The sequence below is a fragment of the Canis lupus genome, chromosome 10 (assembly GCF_003254725.2).
Source record: "Canis lupus dingo isolate Sandy chromosome 10, ASM325472v2, whole genome shotgun sequence".
NCBI lineage: Eukaryota > Metazoa > Chordata > Mammalia > Carnivora > Canidae > Canis > Canis lupus.
In genome coordinates this window covers 69,920,251-69,942,253 of record NC_064252.1, presented here as the reverse complement: position 1 = coordinate 69,942,253, position 22,003 = coordinate 69,920,251, and the positions used below count along the sequence as shown (strand labels likewise).

At 55.7% G+C, this 22,003-nt stretch overlaps 1 protein-coding gene across 1 annotated transcript in view; it reads left to right on the top strand.

Annotated features, from left to right (window-relative positions):
• Positions 1–22,003, top strand: part of TGFA (transforming growth factor alpha) — an 80,171-nt gene that overhangs the window by 1,965 nt on the left and 56,203 nt on the right. The window lies entirely within an intron of this gene.

The window sequence follows — 22,003 nt, the reverse complement described above, 5'->3', positions numbered from 1 at the left end:
TGAAAGCTGCCCCACCTCCCCCATCCTACTACATGCACTCATCATGTTATTTTGCCTCTTTGCCCAAGAGCTGAACCTGACCCTTGTTTCCTCCATTGAGAAACAAATGTGTAATGTAAGCCTAAAAAGATTGGCCAATATGTAGAAGCTGGTTCACACGACTCCAAAAGATGAGCAGCTGGGGCGGGGGGAGTGGGGGGGGGAAGCAGAGGAAAAGAAGACAGGAGTGCCAGTATTTTATTTTATTTTATTTTATATTTCTATTTTTTTAAAGCCATCCGTTCCAACGGTTGACTCCAGCTCCTGCCCCCCACCTCGCTTTCTGCTAGATTACTAAGTAGCGCTCAGCGACGCCACATGCATCCTTAATTTGCACATTTCCTCCAGGGCTGCTTCCCTCTCTAATTTTTCTCAAATTAGTTGAAGGCAGTACAGGCAAATCAGCAAATCTGGAAAACTGAGATCGCTCCCCTCCTTCCTAACCCCCGGAGGGACAGTCTGAGAGGGTCCCGGTTGTCTGGAGTCGCAGCCGATGCTCCGGATTCCGTGGAGTGTGAGCCTTGACTGATGTTTTGGCGGAGACGGTGGCTTAAATGGCAGCGCGGGAAACGTCATCCGGGTTCCTGTGGCGCTGCCCTCCTTGGCAGGTGTCCGTCCTTGGCCGGGCACACCTCTCGGGGGCTTGGTGGCTCCTGCCGCATGTCCTCCTCCGTGAGCGGCGAGCAGCGTGTGTGATCCGGGGCAGGTGACTCCGCTTTTCTGTGCTTTGTGTGTCTCCTCTGTGACCCGGTGCCGCTCACAGGGCGGTTGAATATATTCCGTGAGCGTAGAACGGTGTGTGTCTTGTCGTAAGAGCTGCAGTCACCTCAATGCCGTCATCATCATCATCGTTGTTACGACTTTGAGCCCCACAGAATTCCAGATGTCCTAGCAGGTTGTGTCCGTTCTGTAGCTGGGACAGGTTGTCTTATCCCCGCCCTTCCTAAGCCAGGAATTATCAGCTAACCTAAAAACCTACTTAATGATTTTACAGAGTCTCGTTTGCCAGGAGCAAATGAGATTCAAGCAAGTTTGGAATTGTTTTCTTGGGCATCATGAGTTCTTTAATTTTTGATGCAAAACATTTGTATTTCCTCCTTAACGTTCGATGGTCAGTTTATTGAAGTCACACTATGCTCCAGTTTTCTTAGTGGGAACAAAAAAAACTGCATCCAGGGACACCTGGGTGGCTCAGCGGTTGAGCACCTGCCTTCGGCCCAGGGCGTGACCCTGGAGTCCTGGCATCGAGTCCCACGTCGGGCTCCCTGCATGGAGCCTGCTTCTGCCTCTGCCTGTGTCTCTACCTCTCTCTGTGTATGTGTCTCTCATGAATAAATAAATAAAATCTTAAAAAAAAAAAAAAACTGCACCCACCTCACAGGTTGTAACAAGCATCAGATAAGGTGGTAAATACAGAAGCTGTTTCTAAACTATACAGAGAGAGAACTACACACAGGATGAAGTAGGTTTTGTAACCCAGAAGTAAACATGGTTACGTTCCTGGCAGCTCCCAGAAGTGGGGCTGAGTGTAGCCCACGGAAGGGTCCTATTAGGACCCTGAGTGTTGTGAGGATGGTAGAGATGAAGCAGGTGGGCGGCCCTGTGCGTTGGGGACCGAGGGCCGAGTAGGGGGCATGAACCAAGACGGTCATCTTCGCCCGTACGTGGAAGTGACCTGTTGCAGAGCCGACGGGGCGGGGCGGGGGGGAGGGTCTACCCAGGACACGTGTTGTCCTCAGTGGGCAGCCGCAAGTGGGGAGAGTTAGAACGTGGGCCGTAGGTGCATCTGGAAGCCTCTGAGGCTGAGTCTTCCGTATTTGCTTTTCCAAAACTTGGTTTCCTAGGATAAAGAGATCTTTCTGTAAATATTCAGTGTCCCCTGCAAAGGGGACCTTTCTTGCAGGAGCAAGTGATGCTTTGTTACTATGGTAACATAGGAAAACGAGCTGACTTTTCCATTAGGCCTATCTCTGAGGGCCTTTTGAAAGTGTGTTTGAACAAAGTCCTACTCTGTGGGCTGAAAGGGATGGGCGGCGGGACGTGGAGGTTGGGTCAGCCGACAGGGGCGAGCCCCACGCGCCGGAGTGGGCACCCTGTGCTCGGCTTCGCCCGTGAAAGCTCTGAGGACCTTGCAGAGCAGCGCCCTGAGTCCCGGCCACCTGCGGGCTCGGTGCACCAGGCTGTCCAGCGGGAGGGGGGAGGGTTTGCACGCGTGCCACGCGTCCAGGTGGGGCTCGTGCTGCCGGCGGGCAGGAGAGACGGACGCTTGGAGAACCGCGGTAGCTCTGAGGCCACGTCCTGGCCTAGCCAGCCGCCTTTTATCCAGAGTCGGGGGCCCGTGCCACAGCCGTGGTTGAGGAGCCATTGCCGAAGGCTGGGACTCTCGACCAGGTCTCTCAACTGTCGGGAGCGTTCTTGGCCTTTGCCCCCGCAACTGTGCTAGTCCTTGGTTAGTAGACAGAAGCTGACTGACCCTAAGCGTGTCGCACTTTCTTTTTTTGGGAGGTTGCCCAAGCCCAAAATTGACCATTGTCTTGCTACCGTTTCAAATACTTTCAATCCCTTCATTTTAAAGTATGAACTTAATTCTGTGCTAAAGGCTCATGTGCTTACGGTTGCATCTAGGGGTGCCTGTGGCTCAGTGGGGTCGGCGTCAGACTCTTGATTTTTGGTTTCAGTCCTGAAACCAGTCCTTGGGGTCCTGAGATGAGGCCCTGCGACGGGCTCCATGCTCGGCACAGAGTCTGCTTGAGATTCTCTCTCTCTCCCTCTGCCTCTGCCTCTGCCCCTCCTCCTGCTGCTGCTTGTTCTCTCTCGCTAAATAAATAAATAAATTCTAAAAATTGCATCTAGATAGAGAATTTGAGTACTTTTATGGTGACTTCTGGTTTTGTTTTGCTTTTTCCCCCCTTGTGAAATGTCAAGTATAAAAATCTTCCATAGAATCAGGAAAGCCTAAAATCTAGGCCAGCAGAAGCATCTCTGAGGAGCTCTCCAAGTACAAGGCACAGTCCTTCAGACCAGCTCTAAAATCTGGGTAGTGTTGGGGCACCTGGGTGGCTCAGCTGGTTAAAAGCAAAGGGTCCTGGGGTTGAGCCCCACATCCAGTCAGGCCCCACCTCCCGCTCGGTGCTCAGTGCGGAGTCTGAGTGAGATGTCTTCCCTCTGCAACACCCCCTCCACCCCCGCCGCCCTTCACCACTCACAAGCTTGTGTGCACGTGCATGCTCTCACTCGTAAATTTAAAAAAAAAAATTTTTTTTTGAAATACAAATCTGGGTTGTCTTTTGAAACATCATGAATTGGTTGTATTAAATATGACTTAGAAAAAGTTGGGAGTTTGTTGAAATGGAATTTTATGTATTTGCTAGTGCAATATTGTAAGGTCTTGAGAGAGGTTGTGGGAGGACCTGTTTTACTGCACTCTAGCATGTTCTTCCTTAAATCTTTGGCAATTGTTTGATCCCCCCCACCCCCCGACCCAATTCTCATATGTTTAAATTTGAGGTTGTTAACCATGGAATTGATTGGATTTTTGCTTTCTTTTCTTTTGTTTCATTTAATTTTCTATGCTCATTAGCATTTCACATCACTCTTTTTTCCCCCCTTAAATCAGAGGAAACACCGTTCCACATGGAGTCTCTCCCCTAGTCGAGTGAATTCTATGCACAGCACTTTTGCTTTTCATGCTTTCTTGTCCCCTTTCTTACCTTGAAGAGCTCTCACTTACCCCCACCTTGTTGTTTGCGTTTCTCAAGTACTTGTGGAGAGATGGTTAGGGCTTCCTCAAGAAGGGATGGACACACAACCCCCTTGTGTATCCGGCTTGTATGACTTACGGAACACCAGCCTGCCAATGCCTTGCCTTTCCTGGTTTTAATCTTTGAATATGTTGACTTTCCTGGCTGGGAACCCTAGCAGCAGAGTTCTGGTCCCTCCATGTCCTGCTGCGGACCAATCCTGGCCGGTGCTTGTCCTCTTTGGTAGCGTGCGGGTGCTTTGGAGGCGGAGATCCGAGGTCTCCATCTCTGCCCTTAGCCCACGGAGCTAAGCTGACCCCGTTGGGGTGCCCAGTACTGGATTCTCCAGGGGATAGACTCAGTCGGCAAATACTTGGCCACAGAGTTAACATCCATACTGAGAAACTCTTCATTGTAATAATCAAACGGGGTCGCATATGAAGTCTAGCAACACAGATGCAGTTAGTCTTCAGAATCCCCATGTTACGGTTATTTTTTAAAAATAGATTAGGATTTAGTGTCTTTAATGATCGCAGAATCATTTTTTCCCTCTAGATCATTTAGAAGATTCTGGAAAGCATGAGAGAAACAGTGTTTCCGTGACCTGTAGTCCCACACACACACACCCCCCAACAATAACCACATTTTGTTATATATGGCTGAGCGTATAGGGAGATACTGTTTGAAAGCGTCTGTGTTTCTGATGGACTTGTGCTGTTTTAACTTCTTGTTTTTGCAACTTAACAACCCTTATGATAAACATTTTTTTATGTCATTAAACATTCATTCTTAGCGTCATTACATCATTCTTAGAGGCCCAGAAGTAATCTGCTAACTATATTTACTATAATTTAACCCGTTCTGAAACGCTTTTGGCCCTATAGATTTTCCCCATTTTTCACTGTTATGAAGAATCCACGCGCTATTGTCGGGAACGTAAGTCGATGCGACTTTCCGGGAAGGCAGCGTGGCAGTGGCCGTCACTCTTAAGGGGGCATAACGTGGGTCATTAGTTCTACCTTTTGATACGATCCTACGTAAATACTTGCCTAAATGTGCAAAGACAAAATGTAAAGGATGGCGATTGTTGATTCAGTTTATAACAGTAACAAGTTGCCGTACCTACTGCTGTAATTATTTAAGGAGATTCCTTAAATAAGTCATGTGATGGACAATGATTTACCATGTATCTGTTTAAAAGAATAAAGGTTCATGACATCTTAGGTTGAGACAGGCATAGAACCCTATGCATGATGGCCTGCCTTGGTTTGAATTGGTTAGATTTTTTGTAACAAGCTGATATTAAATCCATAATGCCTGAGGTTCCGGAAGGTAAAGGATACAACAGATGTTTTTGTACTTAAGTGTTTGGCCCATCTTTATTTAGGATAAATTCCTAGCAATTGGCCTTTTCTCCCACAAGCAGTGTATAAATGCCATTTTCTTGAATCTTCCCTAACACAAGAAGTTAGTTTTAACACTTGCCAAGTTGATTGGAAAAAAAAATTAAAAAAAAGACCTCCGCCCAGTCTTCATAGTATTTGTTAGCATGACTCAGTTTATTCGTTGGCCATGTCCTCTTGTTCGCACCTTAACCTTTTCAATGTTTTTTCTTATTGATTGATTATCCTTTTCTTAGAGCTTTGTAACACTTTATATAAAAAGGATTTTGATACTTTGCAATATCCTGTTTATTGTATGTCTTTTACTGATTATGGTGTTTTTTATTTTTATCAAAAGGTTATTTTTATGTAGCAGGAACTAGAAAAATAAGCCTTTCCCATAAGGTTTCTACCTTCACTTACACATTTAGGAAAACCTCCCCTGGCCTAAGATACGGCAAATATTTGCTTATTTTTCTCTCCTAAGTCTCTCTTATATTATGTTGACCTATTGGACCCAGAATTTATTCTCATGTATGGTGTAAGGTACAACTTAACATCTCATTAAAAAAAAAAAAAAACATAGCCAAACACTTACCAGTCCCAATTGCTATTTATGGAATAATCTATCTTGTCTACTGTGGTTTGAAATTCCATTTATATCACGTGCTAAATTCTTAGAAGTACTTGAATCTGTAGAATTTTATTTTGGTTCTGCTATTTTGCATTTTTGCACTTACTGTGAACTTGTTCATTCATGTGTTCTGCAAACATGTATTGAGCACCTGTTGTTTGCCGAGAGCGCTCCTAGAGGCTAGGGAATCCGCTTAGAATAAGACACGGAGCTTGTGTTTTAGTGAGTTGGACACTTCCCACTGCTCTCTATTGTAACTGGCTGTTGCTAGTATTTAAAGCTTAAAAATATATATATATATATATATATATTTATTTATTTATATTTATATTGTAATGGTTTATTTATATTTATATTGTAATGGTTTTTGTTGATTCTGGTAGTCCTTCAGTTTATTCCCTTAGGTTTGCAGGCACATGATCATATAATCTGGAATAGTGACATCTTTGCCTCCTTCCTTTTAATATTTTTATCTTTTATTACTTAGTGCACCGACTGGAACTTCAAGAACATTTTTTTAAAAGTCAGTAGATATGCTTGTGCTTTTCTTGACTCACTGCTACGTTTGCATCATTTAACAGTTAAGTATGAGGATGACTTTGTTGTGAGAATGTCTCTATACGTGCATATGTATGAAAATGTGTGTGTGTCTGCTTACGAACCCACTTTATCGCGTTAGTAAAATGTACTTCTCTTCACAACTTTCTAAAATATTTGGCATTTTGCTTTGTTTTTCAAAGAAGAGGAGATAATATGAGCTGTGGGTTTTGGTTTTTTTTTCAGATGTTTTGAGGACTTTTATTGATTCGCTTATGTTAGAGGCATCCTTGAATTCCCAGGATGCACCCTCTGTGGTATTATTCTCTGGGCTTACCTCTAGATTTGATCTGTTCTGAAGTGTTTGGGGACCTTGGTTTTCTCTTCTTTTCTTTTCTTTTTTTTTAGGTTTTGATAGCAACAATGTATCAGCTTTATAAAATACATTTTTTAAAGATTTTATTTCTTTATTTGACAGAGAGGGAGGGAGAGAGAGAGCGTGAGCTGGGGGAGAGGCGGAGGGAGAAGCAGGCTCCCTGCGGGGAACCCGACTCGGGACTCGATCCCGGGACCCTGGGGTCAGGCCCTGAGCCGAAGGCGGATGCTCAACCGCTGAGCCCCCCGGGCGTCCCTATAAAATACACTTTAAAACCTTCCATCTGTTTTATGCTCTCAAATAGGTGAAATATCATGGATGTAAGTGGCTTTGTGAAGGCTTGAAAGAAATTGCTAGCGGTCAGTTTAAGTTCTCCTCCCCGTGAGTCATTGGTAATTATCTTCCTCACAATCTCTTCAATTTGGATTTCTAAATTTTGGGCATAGATTTTATAAATAATCTCCTTTTAACTTGAAGTCTTCTTATGCATCTGTGGCCCATGTGACTTTACCAAACAGCAAAATTAAGTAAGCACCTAGGCCCCCAAATAAAATACATTTTCAAGTTTGTTTTTCTGGATATAATGCTTTAGGGGGGAGGGAACCTTTCTTTTTAATCTTAAACCAAATTCACGTGAGGGCTTCATTTTAATAGTGTGCCCAGGAGCCCGGGGAAGGAACTCGTTCATCTGCCTAACCGCACGCAGTGCCGTTTCTGAGACGGACGCTGCGCGGCCTTGTACTTCGTAGCAAAGGCCGCTGACTCCTTTCTGTTGGTTCCTTCAGCTTGAAAAAGTTTCAAAACCTCCAGGTTCGCTGGTGTGTCCATTAGATGCTACTCGGGCGTTTGAAACAAGACAACCAGTTCTCCTGTGGGAGATTTTTGCTGCTGTTGGCTCATTTCCTCTGGGGTTATTTTTTAAGATCGGAACGTCTAGGTGAAAACTGGATTCTTACAAAGACACCATATCTCCAGCTTGGGTTCTTTTAGGGCCTTTGATCCAAGTTTGAATGAGGTCAGTAAACAATTCTCCTGGGCACTTAAAGGACAGACGCACCTCTCCTGCTCCTTCGTCATCTCCTGCCAGGTCAGAGGCATTCTCCGGGTAATTACTGCACTTCCGAGAGGCGCAGGAGATTAACTGGCTAAATGGTGCACGAAATGTGGTGACACAAAAGCGGCTGAAGCTGATAAATGGGAGGTTTGCAATTACACACTCTGCTCCCTCCCCCTGCCAGGCACTGGGAACCAACCCGGCAGAAACACACCCAACGTACGTCTCTTGGTAGAAAGAAAACGCCTAAGACCTGTAAATTTTACCAGGGCCGTGGCTCCGAGGCGCGGGCATGTAAGCCAGGGTCCAGCCTGTTCACCCTCCAAGTCCCTGAGCTCAGGTGGCAACTCTGGGCTGGAGCACTTCTCACCTGGAACAGTTTCTGGATTATTATTTTTGCACTGGGGGAGCATGTCATCGGGCCGGTTTGCATGCTGTTCACGCTCCCTGCCAGCAAATTTGAACAATGACAGATGTTTTTTGCACATAGCAGACCTTGAGTGTTATAATTAGTGTTTCAGGGGATGACTCATAGGCCCCTGAACCGGAATGAAAGCAAGCTTGGGGCCTGAGCATTATTTAGGGAGGTGAGGTAAACTCCTAGGCCACACAGATGGGAACTCCTCCTGGATCTAGACTCTCTCTGAGCCCCATCAGCCACTCCCCAGCCATGCAGAGAAAACCCCAAAACACACACACTTCTGGGGCAGGCCACTTACCATTCAGAGAACCTGCACGCACTCTGGCCAGGACCTCCCTACCTGGGCCTTCGTGAAGTCTCACGTGCTCTTCTTCCAAAGCGGTATCAAAATCAGAATCTACAAAGAGAAGAATCAAGAAGCGCCCCCAAATCAGACTCCCCAGAGACCTCCTCTTACTAGGTTCAACTAGCAACTATCCTATCAGATCTCTTTCTCTCCATGGGTAGAGATTTTCATATACTCACCTTTTCCTTTTTGTTTTTTAAGATTTTATTTATTTATTCATGAGAGACACAGAGAGAGAGAGGTAGAGACACAGGCAGAGGGAGAAGCAGGCTCCATGCCGGGAGCCCGACGCAGGACTCGATCCCGGGACCCCGGGGTCAAGCCCTGGGCCGAAGGCAGGTGCTAAACCACTGAGCCACCCAGGGATCCCCTCACCTTTTCCTTTAAAGAAAAAAAAGGCATTTGGTATTTTTTCAATTTGCTTTTTATTTACAGTACGTAGGGAAAATCTTTCTGTGGCAAAAATACAAATATATCTATCGACCTCTTCTTTTTTTTTGATGACTGCACACATTCCGTTATAGAACTCTGCCGTTGTGTATTTACCCATCCTTTATGGATAGAGATGTGGATTATCTCAAACTCAAATCCTCAAACCCCAAGTGAAAACTCTTATAGCTACATCATTACCAGTATCTTCTATGGCCAGATCCCTAGAAATGGACTAGGAGGTCAAAAGGGACACGCTCTTTTCAACCCACTTAATACGTTCTGACCATCTGCCCTCCAGAAAAGCTGTACAGATTCATACTTCTGCCTCCTGTTGCGGATGCCTATTTGTTGGCAAACGAGCCCTGTGATTAATATCACAATTTTCTAGATTCTGCTCGTTGCGTTGGCAAAATGGTATCTCATTGTTTTAATTTGTATTTGTTAAAAACCAACGTTTGGTACATTGGCTGCTTTTTCACGTTTGAGCCTTTGAATTCATTTTCTTGTGAATCAGACTAGGTTTAGGGCATGTCATTTTCTTACTGATTTGTGAAGAGTTCTTAAGATATTGAAAACGTTCCCTTCATTCTGCTGGTCACACTTGGATGTGTTGTGCTTTACAGAAAACCACTTTGTTCTTGTCTTCCAAGGCCTTAGAATTTGTTTGTTCCTTTATTACCCCTACTTGGGGGCAGGAAGGGATTTGCTGTCCCTCTTTGAAATCTCATTCCCCCTTCTACTTTTTTATTTTTTTATTTTTTTTTATTCGTGATAGACATAGAGCGAGAGGCAGAGACACAGGCAGAGGAAGAAGCAGGCTCCACGCAGGGAGCCCGATACTGGACTCGATCCCGGGACCCCGGGGTCACGTCCGGGCCGAAGGCAGCGCTCAACCGCTGAGCCCCCCAGGGATCCCCATACCTGTGCTCTAGATCTAATTTGCTTCTCTAAGTTTTCCCAAGACGAAAACTTAGATCAATGATTTTAGATCGTTCTTCTCTTTCTAGAGCATTCATGCGGTGACGTCCGTTTGTCTCTAAGCACCGTTCTGGCCGCGTCCCACAAATGAGCTGCATTTCCATTTTTACTCGGTCCGCAGCATTATGCTCCTGGGGTGTCCCCCTGAGCCCCGTGTTCTGGAGGAGTGTCCCGTTTCATTGCCGGCACCGGGGGATTTTCCGGCTGTTTGTGTCGACGGGCTTGCGGCACCTGCGTCCCGGCAGCGAGCGGAGCTGCCAACTGTCTGGCCGCCGCGACGGCTGGCGCCCGTCCTGAGAGGTGGGCGCAGGGCCCGGCGCTGAAGGCCGCCCATGTGTGGCTGTCGGGGCCCTCGGGCTGGCCCAAGGATGGTGCCCGTCCTCTCTGATGCCCGCCGGTGGCTCGGTCCCCTCCGACGGCGGGTGCCGAGTGTGATGGGAGCGGTGGCTGCACCTGTGCCCGCTGCCGAGCCCTTCTTAGTGAGCAGGACACTGTCTCCGGGTCGCTGGGGCCCGCAGGTCGTCCCTGGTGGAGCCTCAGGCCGCCGGGCGCCCAGCGCACAACCTCCCGTTTGCCCCACGAGCGACCAGTCGGTGCGTCGCGCCCCTTCCCTCCGCGCCCGCCGTCACTCCAGGTTCCCAGGCTAGCGCCGTGTGCGCCTCGAGATGGTGGATCTTGCACACGGGCCACCGCTTCAAGGTCTTGTTTGGAATCCTCTGTGGGGCGTGAGGTTTTTGACAGCAGGACCCCCAGCGAACCCTCAGCTGGGGCTTAGGCTTTGGGGCCGGGCGGCCGCTGCGGCGTGGGCTCGCTCGCCTTCCTCCCCGCGACAGCAAACTAGGCGGCCCTGCCTCTGTGGACCTCAGCCACGGGAGCAGGAGGCGCGTGGAGCTCCCCGCCGTGGTCCCCGCGGCTGCGGTCGCTGCTGCCCAACCCAGGACCCGGCCGCTCCCGGGCCCGCCCACCCAGACCCTGGTCACTGGGCCTGTGCTGCGGAGCCCGGTGCTGGCGAGCACAGTGGGAGCCACCAGCTCCAAATGGGGGGGGTCTTCAGTTGTCTGGGGGGTCTTGGGCTCCAGGTGGGTCATGCATGGGGCAGACCATCGCGGGGCGCCTGTGGGCTTGGTCCCCCCGAGCCTCACCCCCGGGCGCGGGATCCCCGCCTGTCGCAAGGCTGGCAGGTCTGCAGCCAGATGGGAGGCACGCGGTGGGCGCCGTGTGCTGGGCAGCGGGCTGGTGGGGCACGAGGCGAGGCCGCCGGGGAGTGGAGGCCACCACCACACGGCCCTGGCCCTGCTTTCTGGGTCTCATATGTGGGGCACGAGCCCCCCAAGCCCACGCACCCCCCGGGACGTAAGGCGCTTATCCCTTCCACGGGGGGAGCTGAAGCTCTGCAACGGGACAGGCCGAGGATTCGCACCTGGGGCCCTTGCTGCCCTGGCCATCCTGCTGCTCTGTGGCGCTCACGGTGGGCTGTGGGTGTAGGAAGTGCCGTCCTGTGGCCGACGTGAGGCCAAATGATCTCACAGCCTCTCCCTGAAGGTTTGCGTTCAGCACAGGGGCAGTGATGGCCCTGCCGCCGTCCCCCCAGCCAGCTGGGCAGGTGCCCTGGACCGCGTCATCCCGAGGCCTGGGCCAGGCGGGCCGCTCGGCCTCCTCGCCTGCCCAGGCGACACGGCCCGGGCGTTAGCAGGAGACGGCAGAGCCTTTGCCACTTCTTGGTTGACACGTTTGGCTGGTCGCCGCCCCGCAGGTGGAAGCTGCATTGGCACAGTTGCTAGCAGCTGCCACGTTACGGCTCTTCCCCTCGACGTTCCCGGGGACGCGGCCCCCCTCGTGTGCAGGGACCTCACCCGGGGGCGGCATTCATCTGTGGCCCTTGTGACCCAGAGAGGATCGTGGGGCATCCGGGTCCTCAGGTGTGAGCGGGTCCGTGCGTGACATGTCACCAGTGCCCATTAAAGGCGGGTGTTTTTCCCCGTGAGGCGACGTAAAGGGGCCGTGCCCTGCGTCGGGCCCCCAGGTGCCCTGCGTGGAGTCCGCGGCGGCCGCTTCACTTTCACAGGCGACCTGCCCCAGGGCCTCTTCTTGCTGACCCAGAGACATGCAAACTAGCTTCCAGCGTCTGTTTGGCAGCGAGCCTTGACGGGGGCGGCGTGCTCCCCCGAGCGGTGGGGAGGCCCCGCCAAGCTCACTCCCCCAAAGTACACGCCGCGCCTCAGCCCCCAGCGGCCCTGCCCCAGAGCCGCGTCGGAGCATCTGTGCCTTACCTGTTTATTCTGTGCATCTGTGACCAGGATGCGTCCCCTCGGTACCGGAAAGGCCCAAGAGATTATTTTTCAGGGTCTAGGAATACTCAAAAACGTTTCCATATATTGGGGCGCCTACGTCCATCGAGCGTCCGACTCTTGATTTCTGCTCAGGTCGTGATCTCAGGGTCATGCGATCGAGCCCTGGGTCGGGCTCCCGGCTGGGCCTGCAGCCTGCTTAGGATTCGCTCTCTGTCTCTCTCTTTCTCTCAAGAGAAAAAAATAAAGTTTCCGTATAAATCAGCAGTGATTGCCCGTTGGCGTCGATGGAGCACTTTTGCAATGACAAAAGTCATTTCTGAGAAAAAAAAACAAAAAAACAAAACCCGAGATTTTTGAAAATCACCGTTTCATTTAAAGGACCTTGCTTGACGACCCTTCCCTGGACCGCTCTCCAGCTCGAGTCCTCGGCCCCGCCGCCCCCGGGAGAGTAAGGGGAGGAAAGGCCGAGGCTTCGGGCGGCAAGGACACCGGCCGCCTCCGGCACTGGACCCCCAGACAGCACCTCCTCATAGCAGCCCTGTCGCCCTGAGAGCAGGGGGCTGGCGGGGCTTCCGCGGAGCGTGTCGGGCTGCGCGGGGCTGCCTGGATCTGCGCTGCCGTCGCCCCATCCCCACACCCGCTACCTGATCACTCTTCCTGCGACCGGTGCTCTTGCGGGGTGACGTTCAGCAGCAGAACAAGAAGAAAGGCCCCGTGGGTCCGAGTGCCCCCCGCCCGTCGGCTCGCACCCCGGCCCGAGGCCCGGGCCATAAGGGCGGGACATAGCTGGGATGACCCTGGGATCGTCCAGCAGTGACGACAGCCACACCCGACCCTTAGATGGGCCTCCCCTAGTCAGGGGACGGGCTGGCCTGGGGGGGCGTCTGCAGGCTGAGGATGGAGCCGCTGTGTCTGTGCCCACAGCCGGTGGGCCCGGGGGATGGGGGAGACGGGGTCTGACCTGGGGTGTGCCTCACGGGGTGGGCAGGCGCCCAGGGAGGGGACCCGGGGGCAAGGAAGCAGGGCCTGGGCCCCGGGGCGTCCCCGCTCGGCAGGACCCACTTGGGGGCCGGGACGTCACCCCCTGTTCCACCTTCTAGACAAAGTTGTTGACTTTTGCATAAAAGTGCGTATCAGCACCCAGTGAGGTCATCGCCCCGTGTCTCCAGCCGCATGTCCCCCAGGGGTCAGGGGGTGGCCAAGGGCTGGGCCAAGGTTGCTGCCGAGGCGGGATGTTGAGGGTGGAGACCCAGAGCCCAGAGTAGGCCCGCGGTCTGTCCATTTGCAGCCTGCGTGCTGTGGCGGCAGGTGGCTGCAGCCGTCGTGAGCCCGGGAGGCCCCAGTCCAGCCCGTGGGCCGCGTGGGAGGCGCGTGGTAAGCAGGGTGCACCCAGCAAGCTCCCAGGAGCTCCCACGTGAGCCCGGGTCGTCGTCCAGGCACCAGCGCCTCTCAGCTCCTCCTGGACGTGGAACGTGGGTCGCGGCTCCGAGCCTGCAGCTACCTGGACAGGGTTCCGAGGCCCCGGCCGGGGCTGCCCCGGGGCACACACGTCACCCGGGGTGGAGACCTCCAGGGGAGCCCGGGGACGCTGCACAGACTGGAAGGGAGCCATCAGTGAAAGCCCCTCGGGGAAGTGAGAACATCAGGATCAAGAGACCATGGACTCGTGTGGCTTCGACACCGTGGGTGTTGAGCCTGCCGGCGGGTCTCTCCACCCCGTGCTCTCGGGCGGTTGTTTGCATGTTTGCCTTTTAATTTTTCGAGAGGGACGGGGGTCCTCCGTCTGAGGTGGACGGGCAAGGTTTGGGAAGACGTTGACGTTTGAACCAGGTCTTGAAGGTCGCCCTCGGCCTAGGAGGGTGGAGAGGACGCAGGGGCAGGTGTGGACAGCGGGAGAAGGCCAGGGAGTCTTCTTTCCACCCTGTCGTATGGAACCGACCGCGTCTCGCGTCCCCACCCCTCACCTGGACTTCTCGGTGGCCTCATCCCCGCTCTTCCAATTTCCAGTCTTGCCTCCACAAGGCTTCTTCCCTTCCCGGTGTCCCGGGCGATGCTCCTGACACGTACATCCAGTGCCGTCGTCCCTCCGCTCAAACGTGTCCAGCGTGGAACCCAGACACCTGGCTGTCCCCTGGCCTCTCCCCAGCCTTGTGTCCCACCACTGTCCTGTTCCACCTTCTTGCTCTTCCTTGAACACGCGGAGTTCACTCCTAGCTCAGCACCTTGGCCTTTGCTGTTCCCTCAGCTTTGGGTGCTCTTCCCCCCGGCATTTGCAGGACTGGTTCCCTCATTCTGTTCAAGTCGCCATTAGATGTCACCGGTTGCGACCCTGCGACTCTATCTCCCTGTCCTCTCTCTCTCATCATCATCCCATGATGAAGGAAATGCTCCGGTGTCTGGACTATTCCTTGGAGAGCTCCCGCCACAGAAACGTTCTACAGGTGTCTTCTTATTCCAGAATGAAAGAACCTAGATTTTACAGAGTCTGCGTTAGCCGCTCCTGCTCAGCTAGGACCCCAAGGGTTGGCCTCTGTGGGTCGCACTCCCTGACCACCTCCGGATGGTCTGACGGGTTGAGCTCGGAAAGGAACCGAATTCGTTCAACAGGTGCTGTCGAGAGCTCGCCCCGTGTCGAGCGCTGCTCTCCGCGCCCGGGGTTCAGCCAGCTGAGAAAGTCCATCTCCCCCGACACATCACTTGTTACCATGGAGACGGGAGATAAGCCCACGTATGACCGTGTCGGAGACGGAGGGGAAGCCGCTTGCTTCATCACCTTGCTGGGAGGTCTTCCCGGAAGGATGATGTTGGGCAATTCAAAGCCCCCCCTCCCCGTGCTCTCTCGTTCTTTCTCTGCCTGAATTACTGTTTGCAAGGACAGGAGGAGGGCCGTGGAGTTGGTCTCCGTGACGGCAGCTTCACTGGGGTCCGATCAAGGCCGAGCCTGGCACCCACCGGGGAGCCCACGCTCAGATGTAGCCAGAGAGCCAAGAAACTGGGTGAAACCACCGTCTAGCAGGTCTTGTTTTCTGCTGCCTCGGCCTCGGAGCTGACAGCCGGTGGACAGCTTTGAAGATTGTGTTCACGGCCCATCCTCAGCTGAGACCGCGTGTCCACGACGTGTTACCTGTCGTATGTTAGGAGTCGCCAGAGCAAGGCCAATGGCCCCGGAACCGCGATACCGGGTTTCCTTGGTTTTCACAAGGCCTCAGGTCCCCGCCACAGCCTTCCCAGGAGGACATTTTCCCTGAAGTTAGGGAAGCCCCAGGACGGGACACGTTGGAACGTAGAGTAAATAATCCAGCTTCATAGTGTTAGAATCGTCACCGGCTGTTTTTCTAATGGACTTTTGTTTCTTTATTTTTTTAGTAGTTTCAGGTTTAATAGAAAAATTGAGTGTAAAGTACAGAGAATTCCCATAACTTCCCCTACTATCACCCTCTCGCTTGAGACGGTACATATGCTACAATCGACGAGCCAATGTCAGCACATTGTTATTAACAAAAGTTAATGTTTTTCTAACCAAACAAACAAGCAAGCAGCAGAATTGGGCCTATAAGTACAGGGAACAAATGGGCGGTTTCCAGGGGGGTGGGTGTGGGCAAAAAGGGCGCAGAGCGGTGTCCAGGCTCCCAGGCACAGAGTGACTGTGGTCACGGGGCGCCAGGCACAGCAGACGGAGGAGACCCGTGGGATCTGGTGTGTCTCGTGGGGACGGCGGAGGCGCGTTGGCGGCGAGCACAGCACGACCTTTAGGAGTGGTCGCATCGCTGTGCGTGCACCTGAAACTCATGTGATGCTGTGGGCCAGCCGTGCTCAAGAAATAATAATAATAGTCCAGAGAAGAGCATTAAGAAGTACCGATCGGCCCCACGGACTCAACCACAGGGTCGTTTAGAGCCATGACTGACGGCCGACAGTCACGGCTGAAGGGCGGACCATCCCGTTCTGCAGTGTGGGCGGTACTCGCGGGAAGAGCTCGGGTCTGAGCCTACAAGAGAAACATTCAGAAGGAGAAACCCCAAACTGCTGAGAAAAATGGTATCGCGCCCCCCCACACACACACACACACAAAAAATGTTCATACTTTCTAACGTTGAATTTAACCTGAAATCCGCAGTCTGCACTAGCGCTGATTCTCTGTGTCGTCCGTTCTGGGACGTGTGGCGGACGAGCCCCCGGCCGTCGTGAGTCCCGTGGGGTTGCTGCTCTGCCCCGAGTCCCCGTCTTTCCCTGTTGATCTCCGCGTCCCTCCTCCACCGCTGGCACCGACCCGTCTTCTCAGTCTCCGTATGTTTCCTTTTCTGGGATGTCCTAGAGTCGGACTCGCAGTTTAGAGCCCCTTTGGATTGGCTTATTTCACGTAATACGATGTGTCCAGTTCTCCAGTGTCTGGATGCACCACGGTCTGTCCTTCACCCCGAGGGGCCTCCTGGCTCCTTACAAGTGTCGGCGGTCAGGCCGCTGCACGCGTGTGCGCAGGTTTCCCTGTGGACCCGAGTTCCTGGTCATTTGGGTCAATACCAAGAAGCTCTGCTGCTGGACCACATGGTCCCACGAGGTTGCACTTTGCCGAGAACCACTCAGCTGTCCCCCAAGCAGCTGTACCGTCTCACCCGCGGGTTTGCTTCTCACATCACCTTCATTTATGGAGTCTGGTTGTTTCCTAGGCAATGCCTCGGAAGCACGCCGAGCGTCCGCCGACACCCTCTTCTCACCGCGCTCCCCTCCGGCCCGACGCGCAGGGCGCCCCCCACGTAGCTCCCGGGCACCCTCCCGCTCTTGCCTCAGCTGACCCGTCCCAGTGCAAAGTGTCCTCTTTCCGCTGCTCCCTCTTCCCTTTTGCTTCTCATCCCGACCCTCCCGACCCTCTTGAGCCTCTGCGGAACCCCGAGACTGTGAACCACCGGGATCAGGGGCTGTTTGTGCTCCGCCCGTCTCATGACAAGGGGTGGGCTTCCTGCCGTGCAGCCCGGGCACTTCGGGTTCTCACGGGGAGACCAACAGTCGTAAGGATGGAGGGAATCCCGGGGGGAAGCATCCGTTAAAGGAGAGCGAAAAAAAAAAAAAAAGGAGAGCGAGCCGATGAGTAGGACGCGGCTGGAGGCCGTTCACGGGCTCCCACGAGGGCCGCCACCCCGGGTCTGGGCTGAGGCTGCGCACCCTGCGCTTGGAGGGCCGCCCGGCAGGTGCAGAGCCTCCCACCCGCGTGCGCTATGGACCCCGCACGGCGTGGATCCCGTGTGTGGCGGCCCTGCTCTCCCTGCCCCGGTAGCAGCAGTGCCCCGGTCGTGGCGGCGGCGGGATCCACCCCCACAGGTGTCCAGAGCCGCGAGGCGCTGCCGGTGGGGGGGCTGCTCGGGCTGTCCTCGCAGGCTGCCTAGCGCCTCCTCCCCCGTGTCCGGGCCTTTCCCACCCGGGCGCTCCCCCTCCCGCCCCCGCGTCCGGGGCCCGGGGAAGCACTGTGCTGCGGATTGAGAAATGAGGGGTCACAAGAACTGCAGGGTGTTTTCCCCTCAGCTCTTCAGACTGCAGTTCCCAGAACGCGTTCCCTCTGCTTGCCCTGCTTCCCTCTCGGGCCTCGTGTGCTGCAGCGAGTCCTCCCGACGGCGTCGCCCCAGAGCCCCAGGCTCCGTCCACCCCCCGTTCCCAGGCCAAAGTCCCCCCATGTCCCGTTGCTCCTGGTCGTGGCCCGGGCGCCATGGTGCGATCTGCACATGGCTCTGGGGGTGTCCCGGGAGCGGCAGCGGGGAGGCCGGAGCTGTCGCCACGGGCTGCTCCGTGCAGGAATCAAGGATCGCTTATTTTGTCACCTCCTCCCAGTGTGGCACCTGCTCCTGCGCCAGTTGCTGGGGTGGCTGTGCTGGGGCCTGAGGGGCCCAGGGCTTGGCCTGGCTCGACGGGGGCTACGGGGCCGACCGCGCTGTTCCGAGGTCCAGGCAGGGCCTGGCGGGGGACGGAGACGCGGCACGGGGACGGACCTCGTGGATGGGGCGGGGCCCTCGCGTCCCATTGGACGCTCCCGGAGCTGCCATTCCATTTCTGAGTTTCCTGGCGGCCGGGTACCGACTCCCCGGGCCCACCTGGTCCTTGTGGGTGCAGCCGGCGCCCCTGCCGCTCTGGCCTGGCCTGGGCTCCAGCCCGTGCCTGCTCCCACTTTCCCTGGGACAGTCCCGCGTAGCCTCGCCATCCGGGGCCCGGGGTTCCCTCGGGGTTCCCGCGCCCCACGTGCCGTCGCTTCCCGGCACCTCACCGCTCGGCCCTGGCCCAGCCGTGGCTGACTGAGCAGCCTCGACCCTCCAGCCAGCGGGGAGGGCAAAGGGTGGACCTGCGTGGGGGGGGACACGGGGCCGGTCCTGCCCGACGTGATGCGGGGCGCATCCTCAAGAGCCCATTTTTTCGATAAAGACATTTTGCCCTGAAAGCTCCTTGTTTCGGAGGTCGGGTCCTCTTAGAGCAGGTCAGCGCGGCACGTCGAGGAGGCTGATGAGGCCTGAGCTGGGGCATCGGCAGGGGGGCGGGCGGGCGGGGGCGCTGGGCTCGAATGCGGGGTGGGGGGTGGATGATGCTGTGGTTCCCCAGCCCCGCCCCGAAGCCAACAGGAGCAGCAGCTCAGGGATGAGGCGACCTTGCGTTTGAACACCGGGCTTGGGGTTGGGGTCGGGTGCAGGGCAGCATCCGTGGGAACCTGCGATGGTGGGGCCCATCCCACCCCCTTTGCTCTCGTGTGGGACGGTCTGTTTCTCTGTGTGTGGAGCCTTGCGGAGGCCGCGCGAGCAGCTGTCGTCCCTACGTAGGACTGAGGATGCCAAGGGCTGGGCAAGGCCAGTGATGGGACGCGGCCAGGGCCTGACAGCAAGGGCAGCAGTAGTGGGGGGCTGAGTGGGGTCAGACCCTCCTGCTCTGACCTAACGACTGCATCAGGAAGGAAAACGGTCCAGGGTTGCACGCGAGCCACCCGTCTGCTCATCTCATCTCCGGGACCCCAAAGGTCCCCCCTCGGTACTTGGGCTGTTCCCCATCCGCAGATGCATCGACAGGGTTGCGGGGAACCCCTAGGAGCACCCGGGCAGCACCGGCTTCCGTAATGTCGTGGTCATGAAGTGCGGCCTTAGGCACGTCCAGTGGCCTCAGCACTGACGCCCCCAGGTCGTCAGGAGGGCGGCCGGGCACCAGGCCCACTGACCCGAGCGCATCCCTCGTGGGTCGTGAGCTGGTCCAGACGGTGCTGAGACGGAGCTGGGGCGAGCTCGTGGAGGACCAGACGAGGGCCTCGCTCTGTGCTGACGTTTGCCGTGAACGTCCTGCCGACCTGAAGGACAGTGACGGCAAAGCAAGCTCGCTCGCCGGGTTTGCTCCGTGGGATCCTCACCCAAGGCAGGGCCCCACCTGCAAGGAGTGCGTGTGCGGCCGTGTGTCCGCCCACGGCCCCAGCCCCGGCCCTGGATCCTCCCCGGTTCCTGGAGTTCAAGGCCGGCAGGCGTCCGGGCCCAGCTCGGGCATCCACAGACGCAGAGCCTGCGAGGCGGGGCGGCGAAGCGAGCGCCGGGGCTGACCCCCCGCAGTGACCCCGCGGCTTGGGCTCCTGGCCTCTGTCCCCCGCGTCACGGCGCACGCCTGTCCCTCGCGGGAGAGCACACGGGGAGCTGGTGTGCGTCCCCCGTGCTTCACGGAGGAGTGCGAGCCAAGTCGGGCCCCGTGGGCTGAGCCTGCAGCACCTGTCACCCGTGAGCTGGGTGACCTGGGGCACATGCTTCGTCCCCTGCGCCCTGACTTCCTCCAAAATGGGAGCGCGGTGGTACCGCCTTCCTGGACTTGCTTTGACCACGGAGACTCCGCGGGGCACGTGGTCAGTGCCGGAGCTCACACTGCGGCTCGCGGGGACGCATGGGCGGGAATCCTAGGACGGAGCCACATGCGGACAGAGCGGGAGGCCCCTGAGGCACAGAGACATGTCCCACATCGCGGCTGCTTCTGGGCAAAGGGGTCAGGACCTCACAGGCCCGGGTCTGTAACCGGAAGCTGCCCCTTCCCCGCGCGGTTGGCTTGTTTGCATCGCGACACGCCACCTGCCGCACGGCAGACCTTTCAAATGACTTCCCTGGGGGACACTCTGCTCGGGGGGCGGGTCCCACCTGCCCTGTAAAAGCAGTGACCAGATGCTGGGACGGTGAAAGAAAGGGCGCTCTGTGCCGCAGGCCCGTCTCCCGGGGTGATTCATTCCCACGTCACGTATTTTCTGCGCTCTCCCTGCTGTCCCCAGAGCGTCCCGATCCCGTCCGGCCAGTTCTTCCACAAATCCCTGTGCCGCCGGGCCCGACACCCTCCGAGGTGTCACTGAGGCCTCTGGGCACCGGGCAAGCGTGAGCCGTGGGCCCCTCCGTGGAGAGGAGCCGTGGGCCGCCCTCCGTGCGCCGCGCCAGCCGGGACGTGGGTGGACAGTCTTGCGGGGACAAGCTCACTGCCCCCCGGTCCCTCCAGCGCCTCCTGGTCCCAACCGCGCTGTGTCTTCTTTCTCTTTCTTCTACTCGGTTGTTTTTTTTCTTCTTCTTCTTTTTTCTTTTTTTTCGTTTTTTTTTTTTCTTTTTTTCTCTTTTTTTTTTCTACTCAGTTCTTACCCTGAAACCAGCGTTGCCACCTGAGCCAAAACCTCTTAGGTTTAAAAATCCTGAGGTCAGGCCTCGTCCCAGCGTCCGCTGTGCCGTTGAAATCGCACCGTGTTTGCGGGTAAAGCTTGATGTGGGATGAAATTCCTGTCCCCGAGGCCCGGGTGTCGCGTGGCCCCTTCAGGCCCTGCTGTGCCCACACGGTCGCCCCTGCGAGTCCTCGGTAGACCTCAGCCCTGCTGCGGGGCCCTCGCTCTCGGTACCCTCGGCCTTCTGCGCTGCTGCTGCGCCCCTCGTGACCGTCCAGCCCTGGGTACCAGGCCACGGGGGCGGGGGGTCCTGGCTGCACCCCCAGCACCCACCCTCCCCCTCTGCACCCCTCTTCCGCCTGCATTGGCTCCTGACCTGCAGGACCCGGGCGTCCTCCTCCAGAAGGACCCTCCCTCCGTCCCCCGACACCAGCCTCACCCTCACCCTTTGGCTCGGGTGCCCTGGCTCATGGATCTTAATATGGAGGAGACGTGCAGCTCTTGACTTCTGGGGGGAACAGTGGACCCCAAGGTGGACTGGGCTGGAGCCTGGGTCGGAGCCTGCCAGATGCCAGGGCGGGGTTCCCGGGGGCCTGAGGTGCTTCTCCCAGACTGGACGCCAGAGCAGGTGTCACGAGGGTGTCCTGATCCCACGTGCAGGTGCAGGGCTGCCCCGGGGGCCCAGGGCACGGAGGGCCAGCACCTCGGGACAGCCCGGCCCGTCAGTGCACAGGCTGCGCGGTGGCTCCGGTCTGTGAACCCACAGGACACGTGGATGAGCCTCTTTTTTGACTTTCTGTTGGAAACTTTAAGTTCGGAACAGCTGAGCCCTAAGCACCGCAGTCCTTGCCCCGAGGGCCGGCCCGGGCGTCCGCGCTTCTTCGGGTGAGGATCAGCTTTCATGGGTCATTTCTTTTCCCCACTTCACCGCTTCCCCTTTTCTCTTTCCTGAAGTCTGTGATCCAGGGATCCCCCTATTTGCAGCTACTTAGGCAGGAATGATGCAAAGGCAGCTGCCGGGGGGCCTGTGGCAGGCAAGAGGACCCGTGGCCGGGCCGCGGCCTCCATCTGAGCCCTGTGTGGCCTTGAAGCCGCCGTGGTGGCGCCGGTGCCGTCCCCACTCAGGTGCCCTGTTCTTCGG